The 27675-nt window shown below is 35.2% G+C and overlaps 1 long non-coding RNA gene across 1 annotated transcript in view; it reads right to left on the bottom strand.

The window, feature by feature from the left end:
- LOC115939530 (uncharacterized) overlaps positions 1-17418 on the bottom strand; it is a 56929-nt gene extending 39511 nt beyond the window's left edge. Inside the window, exons 1-2 of the long non-coding RNA XR_014139647.1 lie at positions 17028-17418; positions 16762-16802 (exon numbers count right to left, since the gene is read on the bottom strand). This is a non-coding gene — a long non-coding RNA (uncharacterized LOC115939530). The remainder of the gene's footprint in view (positions 1-16761; positions 16803-17027) is intronic.
- Positions 17419-27675: the final 10257 nt, after the last annotated feature.

Raw genomic sequence — 27675 nt, forward strand, 5'->3', positions numbered from 1 at the left:
AAATATTATCACTCCTCAATTGTTTTTTTTCCTGAAGTAATATATTTTCAAGTATGTAATAAAAACAAAGTTGCCTTTTTTGAATATTACTTAGTTTGCCAATAATACTGTTACATCATGACACACAATAAAATATTCAGGAAGGGATCATGGACCCAAAGTGTGGTCCATGACCAGAATCACTAGTACTACCTCTGTGATTAGAGAGCAGAAACTCAGGTATTAGCCCAGACCTACTGAGTCAGTAGCACTGCACTACAATATAGATTTTTATCCTTTATCTTCCTGAAGAGACACACCACAGCAATGATGGTGCTTAATATTAAACTCATTCTTTTATAAACTATATAAAAATATATCTTCACATTAAAGACGATTTAATCTAAATTGCTAATCTTTTTCACATGAATTATGGATTAGTCATGCTACTTAAATATCAGGGCTCTAACTATAACTCTGACCCCTCCTTTATGCTATTTTTCCCCTGAAAATGATTGGGTGTGTTCTCTAAAATGTTACTCTGTCATTCATTTGTTTAATCACAACATTTTAAATCTACTATGAGTCAGAAAATTAGACAGAAAGCATATTATAATTAAATAATAAAGTAAGTTAGCTCTCAATTAGGCCTAAGATATTCTTCCCGACCACAGCTAGTAAATTTTATACATGAATAATATGACATCATTTTAGCTGAATAAAAATGTATAGGTTCTTTGTATGGCCTATGTATATGGCTTTGATCCAAAATGGGGAGTCTTCAGTAAGTGACATCTAGGAAAATGAGTTTTAATAAAATAATTACCATTTTATCAGTTACCTTAAATGACCTGAATAGAATGTCATGTTCTTTTTTATGTCTATACTCTAATATAAACTACCACTCTATTATGACCATCTCTCTATTTAAAAAAAATTCATTAATTCTGACTTTATTCTGATCTTATTACAAACTAGAAACAAGAAACACAAGTCCTCATAGAACAATTTAAATAAAGAAATGGCTAGTCTCAATATTAATGCTCTACGTATTGTCATGAACATAATTTCACCTAGAACACAAAGCTGATCTCCTTCCAGATATAAATGTCTACTATGTCATATATATTTTGTACCACATAATTGCATACTTAGGAAAAACCAAAATGCTTACATTAAATTGAACTCAGAAAGTAATCAAGTTTTGTTAAGAAGTTTTCAAAATATGTTTTGGGTGATTAAATTATTTTATTAAAATGCAAAAAATGACTAAAATGACAACTAGAAGTGCTGTTAAAAATATATTACCTTGCCAGGATTAAACATGAGCACCCAATTGAATTCCTTCTTTCAGTTTTACGGCTACCTTGGAAATCCAAAATAACAAGGCCTGTGATTTTTGCCTCTCTAAAGTATAGATGGCCCAGAAAACACTAATCGTAAGATAATTTCATCTGCTTTCTAACTCAATGATTCTTTTAAAATTACTATAAATGTCACTGAATAAAGTATTTAGAAGTGTAAACCTAAAGCAAGTTTGACTGCAATTTTTCTTTTGATTTAAAAAATAAGTATAAATAGTAAAATGTTTGTCAGAAAGCAAGGGATGTAATATAGCCATGGATCTACCTAATTCTTAGACATTACTCAACAGCATTTTGTTATGCTGAACAATAATGAGCTGAAATAATTAAAGATGTGATGAAGCAGCATAATGAAAGAGCTAGATAAATTGTAGGAACTCTGTCAGATTCTTATTATGTAGCTATATATACAGCAATGGATTTTCAGCTGAAAATACACTAGTTTCTGAAATATATGCAAATAATCACTCCGAAAATATTCTGCAATAGGTTAATTCATATCTTCCTCGATTTAAAAAGGCAAATAAAACTGGACATCTAGTTTCTGTTTCTTCATGTAAGGAGCTAGGAAATCATCACTCCATCCTTGACAATAAATAAAAAGATGAACAGACTGGAAAATCAATAACTCTTTTTGGATCCATAAGAGAAGTGAGGAAATAGGACAAGTCACTACCCCAAGGTTGGGGAGATAAACAGGTGAATACAGGAAGTCATGGCTTATTGGAACACAGACTTAAGTGCCAGCGCAGGAAAACTTGCACTGTGATTGCAAGAAGCTCGGTGTGGAAAATTCTAAGAGTTAAAAATTCCAGGAGAAACCATAGAAGGGATCCCCCACAATTTTGTCATATTTATCTCCTACATCTAGATCATGTTCTCACAGTAAATATCAGAAAAATATCCCTTTGTGCAACCTGCTAGGAGAAGATAAAAGGTACCATTTTGAAACACACCAGAGTATCTTATTATTTTTATTTTTATTTTTTTTAAGATTTGCTTTCAGGAGAAACCAGTTAACCAAAGCCTAACCTGCTGGGATATTATCAGAGCCTAACTGATCTGGCGTAAGGAAAATACCCAACATCAGTCAACCTTCCATGTGCGAGAAGAAAAATACCAATTCCAATCTACACTAGCTTTCCATGAGGGAGGATACAAATACCCAACTGCAGCTCATTCTGGCCATCTGCTTTTACAATAAGCATGGAGAAAAAAATCCCAAGAAACACTTGTGAAGTTCATAGTCTACAAGCATAAGCTCAATAAAAAACTAAGACCTAACTGCAGGAGTTATAGAATGCTTCTCCTTTCCTGCCACGTTGCTATTTACATCATTTTCTTTATCCAGTACAACATGTCTGGCTATCAAGGAAAAAAAAAAATTACAAGGCATACCAAAAGGCAAACAAACAATTTGAAGACCAGAGCAAACATCAGAATCAGACGTGGTAGGGATGTTGGAATTTTCAAACTGGGAGTTTAAAACAACTGTGATTAATATGCAAAGAGCTCTACTGGATAAAGAAGATAACACATTAAGAAGAGATTAGCCATGTAAGCAGAGAGATGGAAATCTTAAGAACCAAAAATACATGCTAGAGATAAAAAATAATGTAACATGAATAGACGATTTTCCAAAGAAGACATACAGATGGCCAACAGACACATGAAAAAATGCTCAACATCACTCATCATCAGGGAAATGCAAATCAAAACTACAATGAGATACTGCCTCACACCTGTCAGAATGGCTAAAATTAACAACACAGGGAACAACAGGTGCTGGTTGGTGAGGATGCAGAGAAAGGGGAAACCTCTTACACTATTGGTGGGAATGCAAACTGGTGCAGTCACTCTGGAAAACATTATGCAGTTTCTTCAAAAAGTTAAAAATAGAACTACCCTAAGATCAGCAATTGTACTACTAGGTATTACTAGGTATATTACTCAGCCATAAAAAAGAATGAAATCTTGCCATTTGCAACAATGTGGATGGAGCTAGAAAGAGGCAAACCAAGAAACAGACTCATAACTATAGAGAACAAACTGATGGTTATTGGAGGGGAGGTGGGCAGGGGGGATGGAATAATTGGTGATGGGTATAAGGATGGCACTTGTGATGAGCAGTGGGTGTTGTATGTAAGTGATGAATTACTAAATTCTACACCTGAAACTAATATTATGCTGTATGTTAACTACCTAAATAGAATTTAAATAAAAACTTGGAAAGAAAAAAAAGAGAGAGAGGGCACAGAAAAGCAAATAAAAACAATGTAACAAATGAAAAATGTCTTTGATGAGCTCACTAGCAGACTGGACACAGCTGAGGAAAGAGTCTCTGAGCTTTATCCTCAAACCCAGTAGAGGTGAAACATATCTACACAAAAACCTGCACACAAAGGTGGATAGCATCTTTATTCATAATTGCCAAAACTTGGAAGCAACCAAAATATCTTTCAGTAAATTCAGAGATAAATACATTTTGGTACACCCAGACAATGGAGTATTATTTGGTGTAAAAACTGAGCTATCAAACCATGAAAAGACATGGAGAGAACTTAAATGCTATTGCTAAATGAAAGAAGCCAATCTGAAAAGACTATATTCTATACGATTCCAACTATATGCCAATCTGGGAAAGGCAAAAATATGGAGGCAGTAAAAATATCAGTAGTTGCCAGGAGTTGAGGGCTGGAAGTAGAGAGGGGAAGAAATGAATAGGTGGAGCACAGTGAATTTTTAGGGCAGTGAAAATACTCTGTATAATACAATGACGGACAACATATATACACATTTGTTCAAACCCAATAAATGGACACCACTAAGAATGAACAATGGACTTTGGTGATCATGATGCATCAATGTAGATTCATCAATCATAGTAAATTCATTACTTTGGTGGGAGATGTTGATAATGAGAGAGGCTATGCATGAGTGGGGGCAGAGGGTATAAGGGAAATCTTTGTACCTTCGACTCAATTTGCTATGAACCCAAACTAATTCTAAAAAAAAGTCTTAAAGGGGCGCCTGGGTGGCTCAGTAGGTTAAGCGTCTGCCTTCGGCTCAGGTCATGATCCCAGGGTCCTGGGATGGAGCCCCACATCGGGCTTCCTGCTCAGCAGGAAGCCTGCTTCTCCCTCTCCCACTCCCCCTGCTTGTGTTCCCTCTCTTGCTGTGTCTCTCTCTGTCAAATAAATAAATAAAATCTTTAAAAAAAAAAAAAAGTCTTAAAAAGGCAAATAATGTCCATAAGATCTTTTACATTACTTGGTATTAAGAAAATTTAAAATTGTTGATATTCTAGAAAGCATTATTTTTGAAAATGTATTTATGGAGATCATTTTACAGAGAATAGGTTTTTTGCAGATTTTATTGGGTATATATTAGTGGGTCACTAATTTGTCAAAGACATTATTACAAAACTGAAAATTAGGCAAGGCTACTAATTAATAAATTATAGAACCTTCATTGTAACTGTTATTGTGTATATGCTTTCTCTTTAAGCTTGAGTTCTGATCCCATTTCTCTCTTACTATTCAATTCTTATCATTCCAGGCACATCCAAATGCCAATCTGTCACAAGAAATCATCTCTTTTTTGAGGTCTACATTTATTATCATTTCTCCGAATTCCTGAAAGCTACTTATAGGGCAGCATTATTGTCAATGAGCTGGTTTTCATAAAGTAAGTGAGTTTATCTGGTCCTAGTAACTTAAGAGTAATTCAAGGAAAACTAGATATATCCCAATTGAAAATAAATAAATAAATAAATAAATAAATAAATAAATAAATAACAAAACAGTCAAAGTATTAAATGAAGCCGATGTCTATAAAAGGTTGGGTTGAACTTCTAGGGCTCCAAGGTCCTGAGAAAGTAAAGGACTCCAAGTAAAACTCAGAAATATGAGAAAGGGATATTCTGAGAAAGAACAAGGCTTTCTCTTATTTTGATATAAAGAGGGATGCACTTTGCCTAAGAATTAATTAATCAAATTTATGAACAAACAAACAAAAAAAAACAGCAACAAGAATGACAATTACCCCTTCCTCAAATCTAAGAAGAATTTGGATAAAAATCATATTTGATATGTGTGCTGGCAGGTACAATCTTGTTTTGGTTATGTTTGAGCTAACAGTAGTTGAGTTTTCTTTTGCCCCTTGCTTCATCCTATGGCTATGAAACAGATCTGGAAATTGTGCAGACTGCTTTGCAAGTTTGTTATTACAGCGACTTAAAAGTCAATTCAGTTTTGGGGCGCCTGGGTGGCTCAGTCGTTAAGCGTCTGCCTTCGGCTCAGGTCATGATCCCGGGGTTCTGGGATCGAGCCCCACATCGGGCTCCCTGCTCGGCGGGAAGCCTGCTTCTCCCTCTCCCGCTCCCCTGCTTGTGTTCCCTCTCTCGCTGTCTCTCTCTGTCAAATAAATAAATAAAATCTTTAAAAAAAAAAAAAAAAAAAGTCAATTCAGTTTTACTATCCTCTATGTTTTCCAACAAACTATTCTTGAATGTCACAGCAATAGCATACATAATTATAATTAAGACAATATTATTGTATCCTGTTACAAACAAACTTATTTGGATACAAATATCCTTAACGGCATACAAAGCCTATTTTAAAAGAAAGGCTGTCTAAAGTTGTTTTTCCTTTTAAAAAGGGAACAGCATAACGTTCTTAAGTGATAACGTCTCTTTTAAAATATGACTCAGATGATAAAAGACTGATACATATACTTAGCTTTTGAGAAACATCACTTAGCAACATTGTGAATAAACACTGTGAGGCCAGCAATATGGGTAAACTTACTGATAAATCTGTAAAATTCCATTTTAATGTTTAGATAAAACTTTCACTTATACTTTGTCCCACTAATTTTGTAAGCCCAATATTTCTGTCAACCTTTGGTTCTAGTATCTTGCATTCTATGAGTTATATTTCATGCCTCTTAGAGAGCTCAACCATTAGGGAAAAGAAAACCTTAATGACTATTGTTTGAAAGGTAGCTCTTAATAGTATGTGCAGTATTAGCAATTCAGAAGAGGCTCTGAATTAAAAAAAAAAGTACACTAAAGGAACGTAAGTTGAAGGAAATGAGATATGTTGAGCAATAAATGTACCTGGGAGAGAAGAACTGTCAACCTAAAATGAATAATAATAATAACTAAAGCAAAATAAGAATCAGCAGCATTTGCAGTGTTTCTATGGCTTGTTCTTGAGGCTGTACTTTGAGAACATAACTACAAGGGATTGATTACTCCTTTGCTTATAGGTATATAAACTACGAAGTTTCATTACTATGATTATTTATTATGATCTTCTTTCGGAAAGGCCACTAAATATTGACAAATATCCAGTTCCTTGGAGGATAGTATGTATTTTGGTGTATTTCACATAGAATCTCCTGGCTCTTAAAAATGCCCACTATATATTTTTCTTCAGTACTGAGAATGTTTCTATGCCAACTAACCACATAAAGAGTCTGGTCTTTTTTTAGATCAAAAAAATATATAAAAAAGTACTTTCTTACATAATTGCCATGTATCACGATTAAAATTATAGTCACAGATCTAAAACCAAGTAAGGACTATTAGAATATTGGAATACATATGAATATACAGAAATATACAAAAAAGATTATTCTATGGTATCCAATAGATGCATGGGACACACTAACCAAATAAACTAAAATAAGAAAAATGTATAAAAGCCTGATGGATGATTAATTCTTCTGAATCCATTTTTAAGAGTAAAATACAGAATATGTATTAATTGTTTTGTACTTCTGAATTAAGAGTTAGGTAAAGAAAAAAACCTGTAATTATTAGCAGCCAAACTGTTCTACACATAGCATGATGATTTGTCTGAATTCTTCTGATTAATTCTCTCAGAGCAGGGCCAGTACATCTTTAAGTCTTCTGTTCTTAAGAGTCACAGCAGACTAAGAATGGGTACATCCATTTCCCCAACAGTGTCAAGTGGGCCTTATGACCTCTACTCCCTCCTTCCCTTCTACGATGCTATTAGCAGGTTCTGTGCAACAGCCAAAGGCCTGTTAAAAGGCAGAAATGTGATTTTGATCTTTTTAGTTTCTCACTAAATTACAGAATCAGTTCTCTGGTTGTCAGCTGCTGACAATTTTATAACAGTTTATCTTTCAGTATCTCTCCGAAAAACACCAATTTATGGTTTAAGGTGCTCATTTATATCAAGACAGAATCCTTAGCGGTTAGATGGGTCATTCTTACAAATATTTGGTTTGCAAGTGACCTTCATGCTTGGAATTTTTTTCTTCACAATAAGAGAAAAATTAAATATGCTTTAATACATTTTAATAGAGTCAGATAGTTTTAAAGAATTCAACTTCTAACCTTAGGGAAGGAGTATATCTCTTAAAAAGTAACTTACCTAAGATCTTAAAAAAATGAAAGCTGTGAAGTTGAGCATCTATACTTAAAATATTATAGTTAACACAAATTCTCTCAATGTGACTCTGGCCTGAGGTACTATATTTGAGAAATAATAAACTTTGCTACATTTTCTTTCTTACATGATAAATTCTGTCATTTTATTTTCATTCTTGTTAAAAATATATAGTCTATTTCCAATAGGTGTTTGTATATATCATATATCTAATATATATACACACAGACTTCATTTCTTGATATTCAAACTTTATATATTTTATACTTCTATCACCTGTAGTCTGTTCCCATAATCTTTTTTTTAAAATACATATCACAAATCTTAATTTGTGTATCAATGATATGATATTCTTCATTAAAATTTGGTTTTCGTTTAACTAAGTAGGCCCAAGTTGAATGTCCTATTCATATAGAAGTATGCAATTATCTTTAAGTTCAATGAGCATTTACTGCATATTATACTCAGACACTGTTCAAGGTCTTGTCTTTAAAGAGATATTATTTGGTCTCTGAGGGGCATCCAGTATAGGGGATGAGACAACATTATTTAAATTTTTGTGGGAAATGTTATGCTGTGTATACATCTTAGGTGCTTCAGGATAACTGGAAGGAATAATTATTCTAGCCATTATTGTTCAGGAAAGATTTTTGTGGTGAAAGTAAGTTGATAGTTAATATAAAAGACTGATGGGAATTAACCAGATGAGGACAGAGAGATTTTTTTCAATCAAAGGATCATTGTGAATAAATCATGGGTCTATAAAATAGCATGGTATGTGCTGGGAACTATAGTTAAAGCGCAGGACATAGAGGAGCAAATGTTGAATTAGAAGTACTCTGAGGTCACTTCATCGAAGGCCTTTATGCCAGACAATGAGATTAAACATTTCCTTTTAGTGGTTGCAGAGCAACTGAGAATTTTTAAACAAGGGAATAATACAGTCATATTTTATTTAAGAAAGATGAATCTGATTGCAACCTGGAAGATCATTTTAAGAGTGACAAGACTGAATAAAAGCAGACTTTTTAAGAATAGAGAGATTAAGATGATAGATAAATAGGGGCTGACCTAAGTGGTGATATAAATAAGGATAGAATATTGGAGTGGATTAAAGCCATATTCAGAAGGAAAATTCTACAAGACTGGTTAAAAAATCAAATAAAAGTGAATAAAAAATAGAAATTTGGACGGATTATTAGGTTTCTGATGTTCATAACTGGATACATGGTAGATGCCCAGAATTATGGCAGGGAGGATAGGAATAATGATTTTATGGAAAGGAAGTTAAATTCAGATGTGGACAATTAGAATTTTAAATGACCATGGGACACTGGGCATTTAAATGCATGTTTTCAGCTTTAGTTTTAGGCTGGAGCAAATGTATTCAACTGAATGAACGTCAAGAATTAAGAGATATCCTCATGCTAAGAAAAAAATAAATTATATTAAGTCATTGTTAAATTCTCTCATATAATTATTTCCCAAAGGAAGTATTTCTTCACTTACCTACATATGTTTTCTCTGTATTTTTTTTCTGGAAAGTTGACAATGGTAAGTCAATGATTATCTATATTAAATTTGATTAATGATGCTTTTTTTTTTAAAAGTCAGGGGTTTTTGTTTATTTTTTTTCTTAAGTACACTCTACCCCCACTGTGGGGCTCGAACTCACAACCTCAAGATCAAGAGTTGCATGTTTTATCAACTGAGCCAAATAGGCACCCCTAATGATGCTTTTCTTTTAAGACTTCCCTATCTTTTCCGTTCTTTAATGTTAATAAATTTTTATTGTTGATTAAAACTAAATGATCAGACAATCTGAGTTATTTTTTTTTTAAAGATTTTATTTATTTATTTATTAGAGAGCGAGAGAGAGAGAAACAGCATGAGAGAGGAGAGGGTCAGAGGGAGAAGCAGGCTCCCCGCTGAGCCGGGAGCCCGATGTGGGACTCGATCCCAGGGCCCTGGGATCATGACCTGAGCCGAAGGTAGTCGCTTAACCAACTGAGCCACCCAGGCGCCCCCAATCTCTGAGTTATTACTGGTATCTCTCTGCTCCATCATGTTTTGAAAAATCTTGTTCTAGTAAATCAATTATAGTAAATTAACAAGATTTGCCATAAACCAATTGGGTTATTACATTCTTAAAAAAAGATATGACAAAGTTACACTAAGTATTTATATTGAATATAAATTCTCAAGGAGTCATATAGTGATCATTCTGTCATGGGTATCTGTCCATAATAATTCTTCTTTTAATTTTATTTATTTATTTGACAGAGAGAGACACAGCGAGAGAGGGAACACAAGCAGGGGGAGTGGGAGAGGGAGAAGCAGGGTCCCCACTGAGCAGCGAGCCCGATGCGGGGCTCGATCCCAGGACCCTGGGATCATGACCTGAGCCGAAGGCAGATGCCTAACAACTGAGCCACCCAGGTGCCCCTGTCCATAATAATTCTTAATATTGAGACTCTAATAAAGGTTAATCATCATTAACAAATGTATTTTTTTTAACAGTGTATTCCATTTCAATTATAGCCACTGATGGGTGAGTTTAGAGAATTCAAAGATGAGTAAGCTATTATTATTAAAGAGACAATATAAAGTATGTCTAAAGAACACAGATTCTGAAGCTGGACTACTGGATTCAAATCCCCAAATCTGCTATTCATTGGTTTTGTGACTTCATATAAGTTATTTAACTCTTTGCCCTAGGTTTCTCTGTTGCCTCACTTTGGCACATAATCTGTGCTATGTAAAGATTTCATAAATGCCTAGAGTAGCTTATAATTTGGTATAGAAAATAAAACAACTACAAAATTATTTACAATTACATTTGACAAGCTATGAAAAAGCTTTACAAATCAAGAAAGAGTAGTAAATACATAGAAAAATGGGAATTCAAAATTGTGTCATGCTTTCTGCCTAAGCATAATAGACATGCAATGTAGAATGGACACCAAGTCAAAAGACTTGTTTTTTTAATAGTTGTACCTAAACACTGTCAGATATTGGACAAATCAATCACTATGTTCTTATTTGTAAAATGGGAATAATATCAGCTCTAATAATTTAATATTTATGCATTTTTACATCAAATGTTATATATTTAAATATTATAAAATATATTTTATTCATGATAAAATTTATATATTTTCTCATGTACTTACTTAGTAAAATGGGTTACTATATAGCTGAATATGCCTCTGAACAAAAAGGGATACATAGGGTTATAAATTACTTTCCCAAGATTACACTCTCTTAAATAGCATATTTGAAAGTCAATCCTTTCTGAATCCATTCAGTGGCTTTCTATGCATTGAGTGTCCGACCCAAATGAGATCTTCATAATAAACTGTTTATAAAATACTGTGACAGAAGAGGTGTAATTTTAGGTATACCTTTAAGGATGGATAGGATTTTAACAGAGCAGTTAAATAAATTATTCTGATATAGAAGGGGAAATACACAGCAAGGTGTCTCATAAAATATTCCAGGAAAAACAAATTTAGTTTGGCTGAAGGTACCATGATATCATAAATTTGACTTACATTAGGAGGGTATAATACAGTATTTTACCTGGAAAATTCATTCATGTCCCACCATTACCCTCGAAGTTCTGAAGACAAATATATGAACAGAACAATTAATCTAAAAGATTAGGGCAGTAATTTGCTTTTTGTTCTTAAGAAATTACATAAAAGACCCAGTACAGAACTTAGGTAGGCTAAGATGGACTATGTTGAGCCACCCCTAAACCTTCATCCTAATCCCCAAATTAAATCATGCCATCCAACCAAATACAGAATTTCACAGGAAAGAGTCGTCACAGCAGAGTTTGGTTCCCTGCCAGTCTGAGTATGCTTAGCATGTCTTGAGGTAGCTCTCAAGTGAACTGTCTACAATATTGTTTTACCTAGGCCTATCAAAAGGGGAAAAAAAAATTGTGACTGCAACTTTTACATCATTTGAAACTTTTACATGTGATAAAATGTGACCAACTCAGTGTCCAAGAAGAATACAAAAATGAGTTATTATCTTGGAGTGATTCAAATAGAAAAAATATTTAAAGATGTGCAATGGATAATAACTGTAAAGGGAAGAGTACAGAAGGAATATGGTGAATAACTAAACTGGAAGGAAGGATAAGGAATACACGGCATATATGGAGATAAAGAGTTTTAACTCATCTTTGAGGGGATTAGTGACAACTGATTTGGGGGACGTCCCTAAATCTACTAATCTAGATGTAACTCAGTTTCTCCTTTATCTTTCAACAAGACACACACACTGCTACCAAAAACCTGAAGAAGTGTACCTACAGAGAACAATACTGGACAAAGGCCTGCTTTTGCTTATTGTGATAATTTAGCCTTAAAAACCAAATCAACCGTCTTGTAATTCGGGTTCTACAAAGTGGAAGTCTTAATTTGCCCTTGGATGCCGACTAAAGGTCTAGTACAGCAAAGATTTAAAAAGCAACATTTTTAGTTCCTTTTTTTTTAAAATTTTATTTTGTTATGTTATGTTAATCACCATACATTACATCATTAGTTTTTGATGTTCTATGATTCATTGTTTGCGTATAACACCCAGTGCTCCATTCAATACGTGCCCTCTTTAATACCCATCACCAGGCTAACCCATCCTCCACCCCCCCTCCACTCTAGTTCCTTTTTAATAAGCCCATACCCACTTTCCATTCTGATAGTGATAAAGGATCAGTTCAAGAAAAACAAACAGCCTTGGAGAAAGTTGACCTTTGTGAGGCCTAGAGAAGTTAAGTAGGAGACTAATCTGACCCCTTTCCAGCTCCTAGCCTATACTCAGACAGAAAAGGGCTATCTCTATGGTCTCAGAACTTTAAACCCCTTTACTTATCATTGTGAACACAAAAGAGCAAATAATATTCCATGGCCTGTTGCTGAGCTATTCTTAGAGGAAAAGTAAAGGTTATATGCCCTTTGTGTTGCCTTTACAGCCTAATATTAGGAGAGGTAATTCTGCTTCTATCTAGAAATGTAAACACAAGTATTATGTGTATGTAAACACAAGTATTTAATATTTAATTCTCTGTCTTAAAAATAGTCATGGCAACACTGGAAGAACATGAATATTGGGTACCATTCTATATCAAGTCTGAAGAAAAGTAAAGAGGAATCAACAATATTCAGTGGCTGAGAGACTAAGTTTATATGACACATTTGGAAGAAAGTGCAGTAAAGAGTGCCAAACTGTTCTGTTAACAGAGCCTTCTCACTTACCATCCCCTTTGCTTAGAATGTTTTCTCTTTTGTCTTTTTGCAAGACTGATTCCTTTGATCCATAAGGACACAGCTGAAATCTTAGTAGAAGTTCCTGAAAGAATCATTTTTAGTATCTCCAGCCCCTCAATAACATTTCAAATTTAGTAAGACCCTAAATAATCTAAGGACTTAAATCTAAAGCCAAACTGGGTGACCTAATTATAACAAAGCACTTTGAATTTGGGCACCAAAACTGTGGATAAAATTGAATAAAGCAGGTATCATTAGGAATATATTTGGAGACAATTTCTAACTTACTTGAGCCTAGCCAGTCTAGTCCCTGAATGTCTGGCCATGCTTAATGGCCATTAAGATGACTCTAACCAAATAATCTGAAAGGCCCAATGGCCATCTGTCTAAAACAGCCTTAGATTAACAGAGTATTTACTGGGTAGTGCCAAAATTGTTATAAACTCAAGACATTCAGGGAAGTAATTTTTCTTCCGAATGGACAAGTAACAAGCCAGTTTTCTTGAGGATGCCAAGGCTATTAAAATAATTTCAATTCCCTTCTCCACTATACCTTGACTAGGGTAATGAGGGACACTAAAAATTTAACTTCTCTTTTCACTAAGCTTTCTACCCTTTATTCCTTGTATGATTTTGAGAATAACCAAGGTAACATTAAAATTAACTTATATCTTATTCATAACTCTTTTGCATGAAGTCTATTTATAAAGACTTGGTCATCTGGAGAGGAATGAGGGGCAACTCTGTTACTAACCTTATTTCTAGAAATAGAAATTTAATCTGTAATGAAAGAAGCTATCTTGATGACTCCCATTATAGCTATTATTTAACACCTTATTCTTGTAATTCTCTTCACAATTTCATTAAATATGCTTGTTGGTTTGATTACACGTGTTTAATTCTTCTTTCTATAACCAGACAGTGGGCTTCTATTCATGTTTCTTTTGTTCTCTTTTATATATTCATTTCCTAAAATACTACCTGGAATACATAGAAGGAGCTAAATAAATACGTATGGAATGAAAGAATTAAGGAATAAATAATCAATGCCCCCAGAAGAATATACTGATTTGTTTCAGAAACACAAAGGATGTTGGCAAAAAGTAGCTTTAATATCATTAGATGAGAAGAAATCTCAGTTGTATTGGGTCTTCCCATGATACTCATTTCTAGCTGTACTTGCTAAGGATAGTATAATACAGAAAGTGAGACTACTGTAATTTTAATGATGATATTCATTCCTCTTAATAAATAGGGTACCGTCCTGGGGTGCTGGGGGTAACACAGCTGATTAAGTGTCTGACTCTTGGTTTCGTTTCAGGTCATGGTCTCAGGGTCATGAGATTGAGCCCTGGGAGGGGCTCTGCCTCAGCACAGAGTAGGCTTGGGTTTCTCTTTCCCTCAGCCCACATCCCTCTCATGCTCATTCTCTCCCTCTCTCTCTCTAAAATAAATAAATAAATCTTAAAAAAAAATACATAGGGTACTGTCCCAACATGTAACAATATACATGAAAAAGAGCATTACAGGCAAAATATTTAAGGCTTTAATTTTTACCCAGGCTGCATCTAGCTTAAACTGTGAAAAAAGTGTATCAGTGGCAACCTGCAGACTTTCCCTTCTCATTTTTTTTTTTTTTGAGCCAGGAAAATCTGAATAGTAATAACTGTCTTTGAAAAGCATCCATGTCAACAATCAATACTGAATAAACACAGTCCTCTCTTAGTAAGTATGAACAAACAGAATGATCACTGGAAAGGTGTAAGACTTAGAAGCTCTAAATAAATAAGTGATCTGATAATACTAAGCAAATATTCCTATGTGGTTAAACATAATAAAGTTATGGAATAAATATAAAATATATTTTAATAAGACTTGCAAAGAAAATGCAAATACAAACCAGAATATGCACTATAGTGAACATATATATATATATATTTGTCTAAAAGTTCCCCTGCCTTATTTTTCTGGGAAATTCTTTCTTTCACCCTTCAATTATGAGAAGAGAGAAAAATCTGTTATTATCTTGTAAGTACTGACATATCCCCAACTCCCACTCCAGGACTCTATCCTTGCCTCATTGATAGGTTCTGCTAGTGTTGACGACACTTTGTTCAAACAGGTTAAGGCATCACTCTGGAGAACCCAGCCCATAGGTGCACACTTGGTAAGAAGACAGCACTATGTAGGAATTGTAAAAAATAACAGCTATCTTTTCCAATGGGCAAACAGACAGTGTTACTGTACATAAATTAGCAAGCAAGGTGAATGGATTTCATTCCTCTTAGGCCTTCTTTCATCTAGTGCTCTTGCCTTCTGGCCACAGTTGACTGAACCTATACTGAAACTTGACTTGAGGCAGACCACCAAGAGTCTGGCTTAGTGTATTGGTCTTAGAAACAGAGATGGCATTTCATTTTAAGACAAAAATCAAGACGTGAAAAATCAGAATAAAACACAGCTCTGAAAGATGCTGCGTATTCAAAAAATATATTTGTGTAATATGAGGTTATTTTTTATAGAAATTATTTTCATTATTAGGAAAATTATGTAGAGAAAAGTTACTTAGTAATAAAAAAAACATCATCATCTCTCACACCTGTCTCATTGTCATCTTCATTAGCATCATATGAATCTACATACCCAACTTAATTCAGCAAAATAACTGAAGGTAGTGAAGTGGGGGATATATGATAGTATACCAAATTTCCATATTTAAAACAGGAAGGGTGAAAATACAGATTTGTTTTCATTAAAGATAATGACCAATTAAGGCAAAAAAAAAAAATGTCATGCTTGAGTTGCAAGAGAAACGCCTCCCTTACAAATGAAGGGGAATAACCAAATATTAGCAATCTAACTCAAAGAATACAACACATTCAAACATCTTTTTCAGGAAACTAAAGGCCTGCAGTTTAATACCTAATTGATTATAATCATAAATCAATTAAAAATCATTATCAGTAATTGTACAAAATATAATTGTTAATTTCAAACACTTCTTAAAAAAAAAAAAACCACACTAAGAATAAAGCCTTCAGCAAATGGAAAAAAAAAGACAAATGTTTTATCTGTCAATATTTTTTTGTGTTCCATTCAAAGAAAATACCCAAACTTTCATGCCCAAAATACTGCACCATGGGTTTTGGGAATGGTGCGGGGAGAATGCAGGTAATTGGTTTAGAGTCAGACTAATGAATTGGATACCTGTGGTTGAAATTCACACTTGAGATTGAGAAGATGATGGGGTTTGCAAGTAGGGGTTGCACAGGACCAAATTAAGGGCCCATAATCAAGTGGCACATTTTAAAATGCTGGAGAAAAAAAAAAACAAAATAAATCCAAAGAAAGTGGACAGAATACAATAAGGATAAAAGCTCGAGTTAATTAAAAAGACATAGAAACAACCAACCAAAAGTTGCTTTAAATAACCCAATAGAATTCTTAAAGTTTTCATAGATTGATGAAGAAACAAGTTTCAGCAAAAATGAGGGAAATTAGGAATGAAACAGGTGATATAACCGAACCTAAAGCAAACATTAACTAAATAATAAGTAATAAATGACTAGTATCCAACATAACTTGGATAAAATTGAAAATGTCCTTAGAAATAAAAAACAGACTAAAAAATAAATGGATCAAAATTGTAGCATGGAAATTTCCAGCTCTCATCCTCCCTCCAGGAACATCAATTTAAACAACTGCGCATAAAAATACCTTCATAGGAGCCAAGGATTCCAGGTGAGGGGTTGCAGTACCTGGGTGAAGAACAGAAATAACAAAGTGCACACTGAGGGGGGCAGGAAAGAAAGATTCACATCCCCTCATCCCTCCTCCCAAACTTGGCAGCCCCACGCACTCAAGGGAGGACAGTGAAGTGATGACTGCGCACGGACCCCAAAGCCGGTCGCCCCATTAACAGGCCAACTTCTAAGGCTTTGGGTGCCTCCTGGTGGGCTCCCACAAACCCGGCTCCTGCTCACCTCGCCTCCAGCTGCTTCCGCAATCCTGGTGGTGTCCTGGGCACCAGGCTTCCGGCTCTCTGCGCGCCTTACGGCAACACGGCATTAACGCTCTCCTCCGCGCCTTACGGCAGACGTCCTGGACACCAGGCTCTCCTTGGACTCCCGAGAATCTAGGCGTGGGCTCTCTTTGGTGTCTGCTGGCCTCCGGCGGGTCCCGAGCCAATAAGCTCCCGTCCGGCTTTTACAAACCCAGGTCTCCCAGCTCCAGCTACCCCAGGCGGCTCCTACGGCTTCAGGTGACTTCCTCAGCTCAGGCTCCCAGAGCGTGCCTTGAAGGCAGGCCCCAGCCCACACAGGCATGGGCTGAAGCAGCCCCATATGGGCCCCGGGCGTTTTCCTCGGCACCAGGCTCTCTACGAGCTCCTGAGAACCCAACCCCTTGGCTTTGGTGGCTTCCTCAATTCCAGGTTCCCAGAGAGCCTGTGAATGCAGGCCCCCGGCTTACCAGGTCACTGGCCGGCTCCAGCACCCCCAGATGGCGCTTTCATGCCCAGGCGGCTTCCTCAGCACCAGGCTCTCATTGAGTTCCCGGAAGCCCAGTTGCTGGGTCCACTTAAGTGCCTGTGGCTCCCTCAGCTCCTGTGGACCGATGCTCCCAATGGCCCCCTGTGGACCCAGAGTCCAGGCTCACCCTATCTGTTCTTAGTGCCTGGTTGACGTCTGTGGGCGCAGAATCTAGGTCCCGGGTCCATCACAACAGACTCAAGTGCCAGACCCACCCCAGTGAACCTAGGCTCCAGACCTGCTTCTACATGCCCAGGCATCAGGTTGGACCACCTGCGGACCCAGGCACCAGATCCACCTGCCTCAGGACTCCCAACAGCAAGTCCACCTGTGGACACCACCAGACTCTTTAGAGGGGCTGACCAGTGAAGGACTTTGCCTGCAAAAGCCAGTCTATAAAAACTGGAAGAGGTACCTACATCCTCCAATGTGCAGACACCAACACAGTGCCATAAGGATCATGATTATCATGGAAACATGACACCACCAAAGGAAACCAATAAAACTCCCAACAATTGATCCCAAAGAGACGGACATCTATGTATTGTCTGAGGAACTCAGAATAATCTCCTTAAGGAAATGCAATAAACTATTATCCTTTAATTTACTATATTTGCTGCTGGTGGACAGGGATTTTGATAGCTTCTACCATACTAGTTCTGCCAAACTTGCCTGATACTGTCAGCAGAACTCCCATTTGACCCACCGGAGAAGTGAGTCTGCCTGATCTGGGCTATCTTCTATTGTTGGTTTGGAGATTGGGAAATGCCAGTCCTGGGCTGTCGCCTTCTGCTGTGGTGTTGTTCCAGTCCTCAGGTATCTCCGTAACAAAATGAATTCACCTTCATACTACTTTTCACTGTTCTCCTTTGGTTTTCTCTTGTGTTCTTTCTAGGCCTTACAGTTGTATTTGAGTCTTAATTATTTTGTCCTGACCAGAAATCCTCAACCACTTCTTTGAGACCTTCCTACTAAAGATTAATATATAAAATTCTGCCTCCTTTTGTATATATGTTTGCATACACAGCTAGCTAGAGGAAAAGTAAATAAGATGTAAATAACGACAACAAACAAAAAACATGGATTACTGAGACTTAGATGACAAAAAAAAAAGTAATAGTTTTATCTGCAAGAACATTAGGAAACATTCATTTCCTAATACATACTGAGATTTGTTTCTTTTTTTTTTTTTTTTAAAGATTTTATTTATTTTTTGACAGAGAGAGACATAGCGAGAGCAGGAACACAAGCAGGGGGAGTGGGAGAGGGAGAAGCAGGCTTCCCGCAGAGCAGGGAGCCCGATGTGGGACTCGATCCCAGGACCCTGGGATCATGACCTGAGCCGAAGGCAGGCGCTTAACGACTGAGCCACCCAGGCACCCCCTGAGATTTGTTTCTAACTCCAGTTTTTAATATTGGTGAAATTCAGAACACACTTTTGTTTCTTTTGGGAATGCTTTTGTCAATGATGTGTTGTTTTCAAGTGTTCTATGGCTAATATTACTACAGGAAGAAAATTTTCTCTCATTAAAGTGTATTTTAGACAAAATTTTTTAAATGAAGAAGTTAATGTCACCAGGACTATTACTTGGATTCATAGATATTTGTTCAATAACCAATGGTGTAGTTTAAGGACTATAAACTGCTTATCATTAAACTGCAAAGATATAGCAAGGCTTTTAGTTATCTAACTAAGTATGATTACTAAGAGCTCAGTATCACATTTTATTCTCTTTCAGCACCATAGGTACAATATTTCATGGTTTTCAAACTCTCTTAGCCTGATGTTCAATTGTGTAAGAAGTCCCTGTTTACGATGAGAAGGACTTATGCTATGCTTTGAGTCCTTTCATAAAGCTTCTTTCTGTAAAGATTCTGTTCTTTTGAGCCAAACTTTAAAATTCTTGGAATTTTCCTGGTAGGGGATATATGTCAAATCCATCTCTGTTTTTATCACAATAGCCAAACTGAACAATAACTGTGTGTCTTATTTGTTGATCCTCCTTACTGTATGTGCTGGAAATCTCTTATGTACTTTATAGCTAAGTTGGAGGGGATTCTAAAATATGAAACACTTACATAAAAAAAGTCAGGGTTGTAAGTTGAGTAGAGTCCTTATGAGGGAGACATAAGCTTGCCCATCAGCTCTTTCTAGGTGTATGATAGTACTAACCACTTATAGTAAGTGTAGTAACTGAGAGATCTAATCCTAACAGTGCAACTGGATAATCTCTAAGAAATTCAGACTCACACAGAGCACTAACTCAACATTGTTGAAACAATTGAATCCAATTACAGATGTCTGTGCTGTCATCCATTGTATCTATTCTGGGGTTTCTGAAATTATTAATAACTACACTAGCTATCTTCTCAGAAGAGAGGAAAGTATAATAGGGGAAAACAGAATAGTGCAGTACATTTTCAAATTAATACTTACATATGGATAATGTGATGGTGGACTTCTACAGCAATCCAACAAACAGCTGATCTTACATGCCTTAAAGGCTTGTTCCTCTGAGAGAGATAGCAGTCCAGTCACTTGATCTATTTTTGCTCCAACTGCCTTTTCCCAAGAATGTGACTTAGCAAAGCAACAGGGTCACTGAAAGGTGATACACATTTTATTCAATGACTTTGAATGGAGATGCTGCTTTGTACAGCTTCTATAAGGTCCAAGCTGTAATTAAAAGTTCTCAAACTTCCTCAACTGTCTTTAGGAAGAGGGGTTCTTTGTGGGCTGCAATTATAGAATCCATAGTATGTATCATACATTTTGTACAGTTGACTACTGGTTGAGGCAGTAGCATAGCAAAATCAAATTAATTAGCACACATAAACATTTGTAGTAGTGCCTGGCATATAGTATGCAATAATAAAAAAAACTTATTTTTAATGATACCAGCCATTTCCTTTTTATCTCAGCCAGGCAAAAATCAACCAGAGAGAATTATTACAACAAAAAGAAAAACAGTAGCAATAACAGCAACTGAGTAAAATACGGACAAAATGTACCCCCAATAAATTTTAGAGTCAAGAATTAAAACCAGTGTATCTGATCCTAAGGCTCATACATATAAACATTTTGCTATTTTGCATGCAGGACATGCTAAATTTATCAACTGCTACTCCCAGAAGTTTGAAGAATTTTGCTTCCAGTTGATCAGTAGCTGTTACATGTTATAGACTAAGAGAAGAAAATATAGGAATGCAGGAGACTATGTCATGCATCATCAAGCTGAGAGAGCTAACACTAGCAGCAATTTTTTAAAATACTTCCTCTGCTGGCTTCTCAGAATACAGAGCTGCCCAAATCAGTGGGGTTAAAAAACACAAATCTCTGCTACTGAACAGGGGGAGAAAAAAGGAAACTTTACTATGAGAACAATAGTGGCAAGACTGTCTCTGCTTACTATCATACTTGATACAAATAATTTTTCACTTATTTTTCCATAATCCTTTTACTGATACAAATTTAATTTGTACACAAATACATCTAAAACAAGTTTTCAAATTATCTTTTTCTAAAATCCTGAAATATTTAGAATTATGATAAATGCTAATATAATAAAAAATCATAGTACCAATTATGCAATGTTTTTTGTTTTGATTAGAGCATATCATTTAAATATACAAGAGCAAATTCAATGATAGTTTCATGAAGATCCAAAATAAACTTATTTAGGCCATATACACATGCACACTATGGTTTTTCTAAAGCTTTTTTACTATACTTGGTATTGATATCAGTGAAAAATTTCAATCATTTATAAGGACATTTGTATGTATTTATAAGGAGAACCAAAAGATGCTTATTGTTTCAAACACCATCAGTACAGCCATCTGAGTTTATTCTGGAACCCTTTCTAAAATCTTGATAAAACTCAGAAATCATTAATATTCACAGCACTATCAGAAATCATTTTGCAGAGAGTCAATTTCACTTATTTGAGTGAGTCAGTTCAGTTCAGTAAGTCAGTTCACTTATTTGCGGAACATAAGGAATAGCATGGAGGACATTAGGAGAAGGAAGGGAAAAACGAAGGGGGAGAAATCAGAGGGGGAGAGGAACCATGAGAGACTGTGGACTCTGGGAAACAAACTGAGGGTTTTAGAGGGGAGGGGGAGATGAATTAGCCCAGTGATGGGTATTAACAAGGGCACGTATTGCATGGAGCACTGGGTGTTATACACAAACAACAAATCATGGAACACTACATCAAAAACTAATGATGTACTGTATGGTGACTAACATAACATCATAACATAATAATAAAGAAAAAAAGAAATCATTTTGGCATTCTACTTATCATCAGTGTTACAGAATTCATTCCATTGAGATAGTATGACTAGTTAACTGATCACTCTCATTACTAAAGACCCATGGTTTGTCCCAAGAAATGGAGAAAACCCTCAGTGTGAAACAAAGTAGAGCGGAATGCACACTTTGTGGATTAATTATCAGCAATAGGTTCTATAGCAACCACAGTGTCAGCAATCACAATCTTGAGCTAAATGCCCTTACACCTCCTTTTCCACCATCAGTCCTTCCACTTCATAGCTTTTCAGAGACGGAAACCTCTACAAATAACCAAAATATGGGAAGACTTCCTTGACATACCCTGGAAATGGAAGTAAAGTGCTGTAGGCCAAGGTGGAGACAGGGAAAACCCAACTAGTACCACATACAGGGAATTCAGATTTTTCATGTCCTCACTCCTGAATGTAAGGGAACTAGATGATGAGGGTATGAGGAGATCCAACATCAGTCCCAAAGAGCTGAAGTGATAGAATGAACACTAGACTTTAGAAATATGACTAAGATATTTGCATATCAATCTGGCTTTAGCCTCTCTAACTATGGTCAAAATACTAGAAACTGATATTTCTTATTAGATCTGTAATGCTAAAGTGGAAGCTAACAGAGTCTGTCAGACACTGCTTGTCCTTACTGGTATTTTAGAAAATTTGCCATGTTGTTTAGGGAAGTAGCCAAGAAAGAGACGTGGAAGACAGTAATTTCATCAGTAAATCTCCATGCTTTGTGGAATGTTCTTTTAAAGTGTTTTTGTTTACTGGATGTTGTCTACAAAAGTTTTAATTAGTTGTTGGTATAAAACCTACTGTAGAGGTTGTTAGAGGCTTTAGAGAAACAAAGAGAGAGAGCAAGAGAAAGACAGATAGGTTGGCTATTTAGTTCTCTCCACACTGTTCACTCAATACACATGAGCTAAAAAGAGTCATTCACTGTCCCATGGTTTTCACTCTCCTAGAGTTTGAAAACTCTTTTTTCTAATTTTGGCAATTTCATCACTTATATGTGTCCATTAAGTTTGCTTGAAAGTTCTAGATAATGATAGCTACTTTTAAGATCAATACAAAAAATTCTACTAAGGCCAAGTATATTTAAAAAATAATTTTGTGATAATCCTGTCTTTAGCACTTCCCTGAGCTAGAAGAAATGCCAGCTGTGTTCAGTGCAGGCAGTTCCTGATCTGCCCTGCCTATGGCAAGAACTAAGTGGACCATCAGCTTTCACCCAGGATTAGTCACAGTGTCATTGTGAGTACTTCTGTTAGTGAGTTGTGTACTTTCCAGACAAAAAGAAGTGGTAGTAAGGTCTTGGCTCCCTTCTGTTTACTCATACAAGGCTTTTGTGTTTGTTTTATTATCTCATACTTCAACTTGTTGCTAGCAAAATATATTTCTGTTTTTAATTCTTATTTGCTTTACTGTGTGATCTAAATATAATATCTAAGTTTTCACTGTTCTTCACCTTCAGGTTGCTGAATTCTCACAGTGTACTTTAAAAAATGGTTGCATGTCCTCTGTGAATAAGCATGACCATATTGCTGTCTACTGCAAGTGAGTTTTTATCCTGCAGTAGTTGAGTATTGGAGTCTGCCCAAACCAAGCTTAAATTCAACTTGCTTTTTTTTTTTTTTTAAATCAGCTAAAGTATTTTAATTTCCATTCACCATCTGTAGGCTTGAACCTTTAAGCTATCTTTACACAAGGGGCACCCTACCGTTAAGTCATTTTATCAAACTCCCCTCTGTCTAGGCAAGCTTTATTCTCAAATCTCAAGCTTTATTCTAGGCAAGCTTTATTAGCAAATTAAAATCCTAAAATGTCTAGATACACCTGTAAGAATTATAGTTATCTACCTGGAAAATAAATCATTGAATTTTGTTTTACATTCTTACAGAGTGATTTTTTTTACCATTAATTTCAAGTTGTAAATTTAAGTATCTCAGACCAAGTAATATGGATAGGTTTGATTAATGAATAGGTTTTACTCTTAATTACAATATTTTATATTGCCCCTTACTGTTTCACATGTATTCCTCCCCCTGCTGTCAGGTCATATGTGTCCTGAGGGCACATCCCATGTCTTTTATCTGGTTAGTTGGTACATTGTGAAAATGATGAGACTGTGCATTAATTTAGCTCAAAACTCTATATTCCTTTTGTCTTCTCATTTTCTAGTATGGTGTTTGTCACATCATGGGGTGGGAATTCAATAAATGTTTGCTGGTGAATATTAACATAAATAATTGTCGCATTATTTTGAAAGGGAATCGTTTGCAGTAGAGGAGTAAATTTAATTTACAAACTCACATAAGATAAACTTGCCATAAGTGAATGAAATTTATAAGAACTCCTAATGAAGTTAAAAGATCAAAAGGATTATCATTTATAATGAATATGCAAAGAATAAAGTTAGAATACCTACTAGCAAAATAGAAATTGTCTATAATTTTCTTCTGATACATATTTAAAATTATTTTAACTTTAAAATACTTTGAAGCTAATTAATTTCTCTGTTTAATATGATTTAACAATGAATTTTTTATTTTTAATATTTCCATAACTGTTCTGCAATAGCATGCTTTGAATTACAAGTGATTTCTAAACTATAATGACGATGTCTTTGTTCTTTTATGTTAGCTTTCCTAATACCTTCAAATTACATAAATTTATGTGAAAAGTCATATAAAATTAGTCATATTATTAACATAGTGATTATTTTTAAGTTTTTAATTATATGAGTAGTAATCCTATAGAATCAATATATCAGGAGGGTTATTATAATACAATTTAAAATTGAGGTGAAATCAGCTTATTTATGCCTAATATACGATTAAAGAATTTGACAAAGCTAATTAGTAACACTAGAATTTTCATCCTTGAATAACATGGATAATCAAGATTCTCCATTTCAGTCTTGAATATAGAAATGGCCTAGTAGTTATTTGGTTCTTTTCTCTTTTAAGATAAGACACTAAAGTTTACTAGCTGACTCACATATACAATTTCATTTGATTAACACCTCAGTTTGTATGCTGGATATGCATAGGAGTTATGTTTTATTTTACAGCTGAGATAAGCAATATCACTTGGTATAAGGACAGATAATTTTTGGTTATATTTATATTAATTGCAAAAAACTTTAGTATTTAAATATATTTACAGTCCATTAAAGAGAGTGAAGTTATGCATTACATTTAACAATGATATTTACATGATGAACAATACAAGTTATGGGTCAATTCAGTTCCATTGGATAGTACGCTACTCTGCATATGTGAGATTGGAAGAAATTACCTTAGCCTTGTTAATAATTTTAAATTTACTTAACCAGATACATGTAGAGTACAGTGCCTTATGCATAATAGGTGATCTACAAGTGTGTGATACTGTTAGAAAATTGAGTTCTTGATATTCTGAAATGATTTGTATATTCCAAACAGTAGAGAGTATTGATTACTGATTTCTAGAGTAACAAAATGCCATAAAATTGTTATTTCAACACATGTAGTAAATTACTTCCAAGGACACTGATACTGAAATCCATGAAGTCAAAATAATATGGAAGAAAAAGGAAAATATTCCCTTTATCTTCCATTTCTCATTCCAACCACTACCATTTAGCTCTTGATTTAAATATTCCCTTTAAGCTATATATAGAACTAACTACAGACTGTTTAGAGTAGCATAGTGAGATGTGAATGAGTCCATATAGAATAAATAGTATAATAGGCAAATAATGGGTATGTTATCTGTGAGGAAAATGTTGACAGGTGGTCTGTGACTCCACCATTAGCTTCAGGAAAATCTCTGATTAAATCATTCTTGCAACTAACTCCAATGGATTTATAAGAATATGTTAGGTCTGAGAAAAATGCTCTGTATCAAAAAAGAACATGGAGTTTATTTATGACTGCTTATTGAAAAAGCAGTAATTGATAAGTTACTGATCATTAATGATACTGAGCTGCAATAGAAAATAGGTACTATTCACACACTTCTGAGGAAATGTAAAAATTCAAGAGATGCTGAAGTTTATTATTTTCCTGAGCTAGAGATGGTCTGCACTCTACAGGCTTTGTGACTTGTAACCTTACGCATGACTTGTACAAAGTGGAGGACATTAGAAGCTGTGCCTGAGAGTCACCAGAATTTTGCAATGCTATTGCTACTCTTGTGGTTACTAACTTTAAATCCTCTGAAGAGCTAGATAAACTTGTCTGAGCTAAAACTTTTTGTGTCTAATGCATCTAATCTTCAATCTCAACCCAAGGCTATTATTGCTGATAGATCAGAGTGGTCAGTACATCATCATGCAAATTCTCCTCAGTATTATAGTTAGCTAGAATATTTCTTTGTCCAAATAAAGTATTACAGGGATTTGTAAATGTGGGAGGATGTAGTCTGGTTTACAATTTATAAAAACTGAAATAATCAGTAATTCACAATGCATTTGCAAGAATGGTTTTCAATAAACTAGGTATTAGACAATGAAGTACAGAGTATCCCTAAAAAATGGTAAACAGGGGCGCCTGGGTGGCTCAGATGGTTAAGCGTCTGCCTTTGGCTCAGGTCATGATCTCAGGGTCCTGGGATCGAGTCCTGCATCGGGCTTCCTGCTCCTTGGGAGCCTTCTTCTCCCTCTGCCTCTCTCTCTCTCTGTCTCTCATGAATAAATAAATAAAATCTTTAAAAAAAAAATGGTAAACAGGTTCAGCCTTATCAATTCTCAGCTTCCTACCTTGAGATTGACTTTAGGTGGCTATGTGAGGATGACACACAGGCAAAGCCCTGCATATTCCCTGACTGAAGAGACAAAGCTGAGAATCTGTGGATACCAAAGTGTCTAAGGTTTTCTGGACAGAGAACTGGAGAGCAGAGAGGGAATGCAGTTATGCAGAAGAGTGCTGTCAAATATTCAGGTAATTATATATCGACACATGCATATGAGGCAAGCTTAAGAACTAGGAGTTAACAGTTCCTGGATGTCACACAGGTCCAAGAAAAATACCTGTTCCTACTAGTCTAAATGGAAAGCCTCATGACCTATAGGGCATTGGATAACATAATCAGAAGTGTCTTACTTTAGCTATACTTATAGTGAGCATAGCAAAAGATACAGAGATGTTAAATCACTATGTTGTACACCTGAAACTAATGTAATGTTGCATGTCAAATATACTGAAAAACAAAAACAAAAAAATAAGAAATAAGCAAAATAAGTGTTTTACTTTAACATTGGGGAATAATTTTTCCTAGGTTAAGTAATGCTCTGATATCAATAAATATTAAAAGAAATTTCTGAAAAGATGGAAACTACGTAATTTAACTGCATTCCAGAATCAAGTTCAAGAAAATTTATGGTATTTAAAAAAATCCAGCACCCAACAAGATATTCATAATATCTGGTGTGAAAAAACAAAACAAACAAACATGCAAACAACAAAAAATAAGCAGGCAGGGAAAGAGCAGGAAAATACTATCCATGACAAGGAGAAACGCAAGTAAAGTAGAAATCAATTTGGAAATGACACAACTATTAGAATTGACACAGGATATTAAAAACACAGGTTATTAAAAATATTTTTATATATTCAGAAAGTTAAATATGGACATGTATATTATTTAAAAGATGGAAATCAACTTTAAAGAAATTAAAACTACAATTGTTGAAATAAAAAAGAGATCAAGGATAGAGTAGGTATTGTAGAATAAAATACTAGTGATCTTGAATACACAGCAATACAATCCAAATGAAATCCACAGTGAAATACACAGAGAAGATGGGGTCAAA

Source organism: Leptonychotes weddellii, chromosome 13 (genome assembly GCF_054177405.1).
Source record: "Leptonychotes weddellii isolate Sample4059 chromosome 13, ASM5417740v2, whole genome shotgun sequence".
Classification (NCBI taxonomy): domain Eukaryota; kingdom Metazoa; phylum Chordata; class Mammalia; order Carnivora; family Phocidae; genus Leptonychotes; species Leptonychotes weddellii.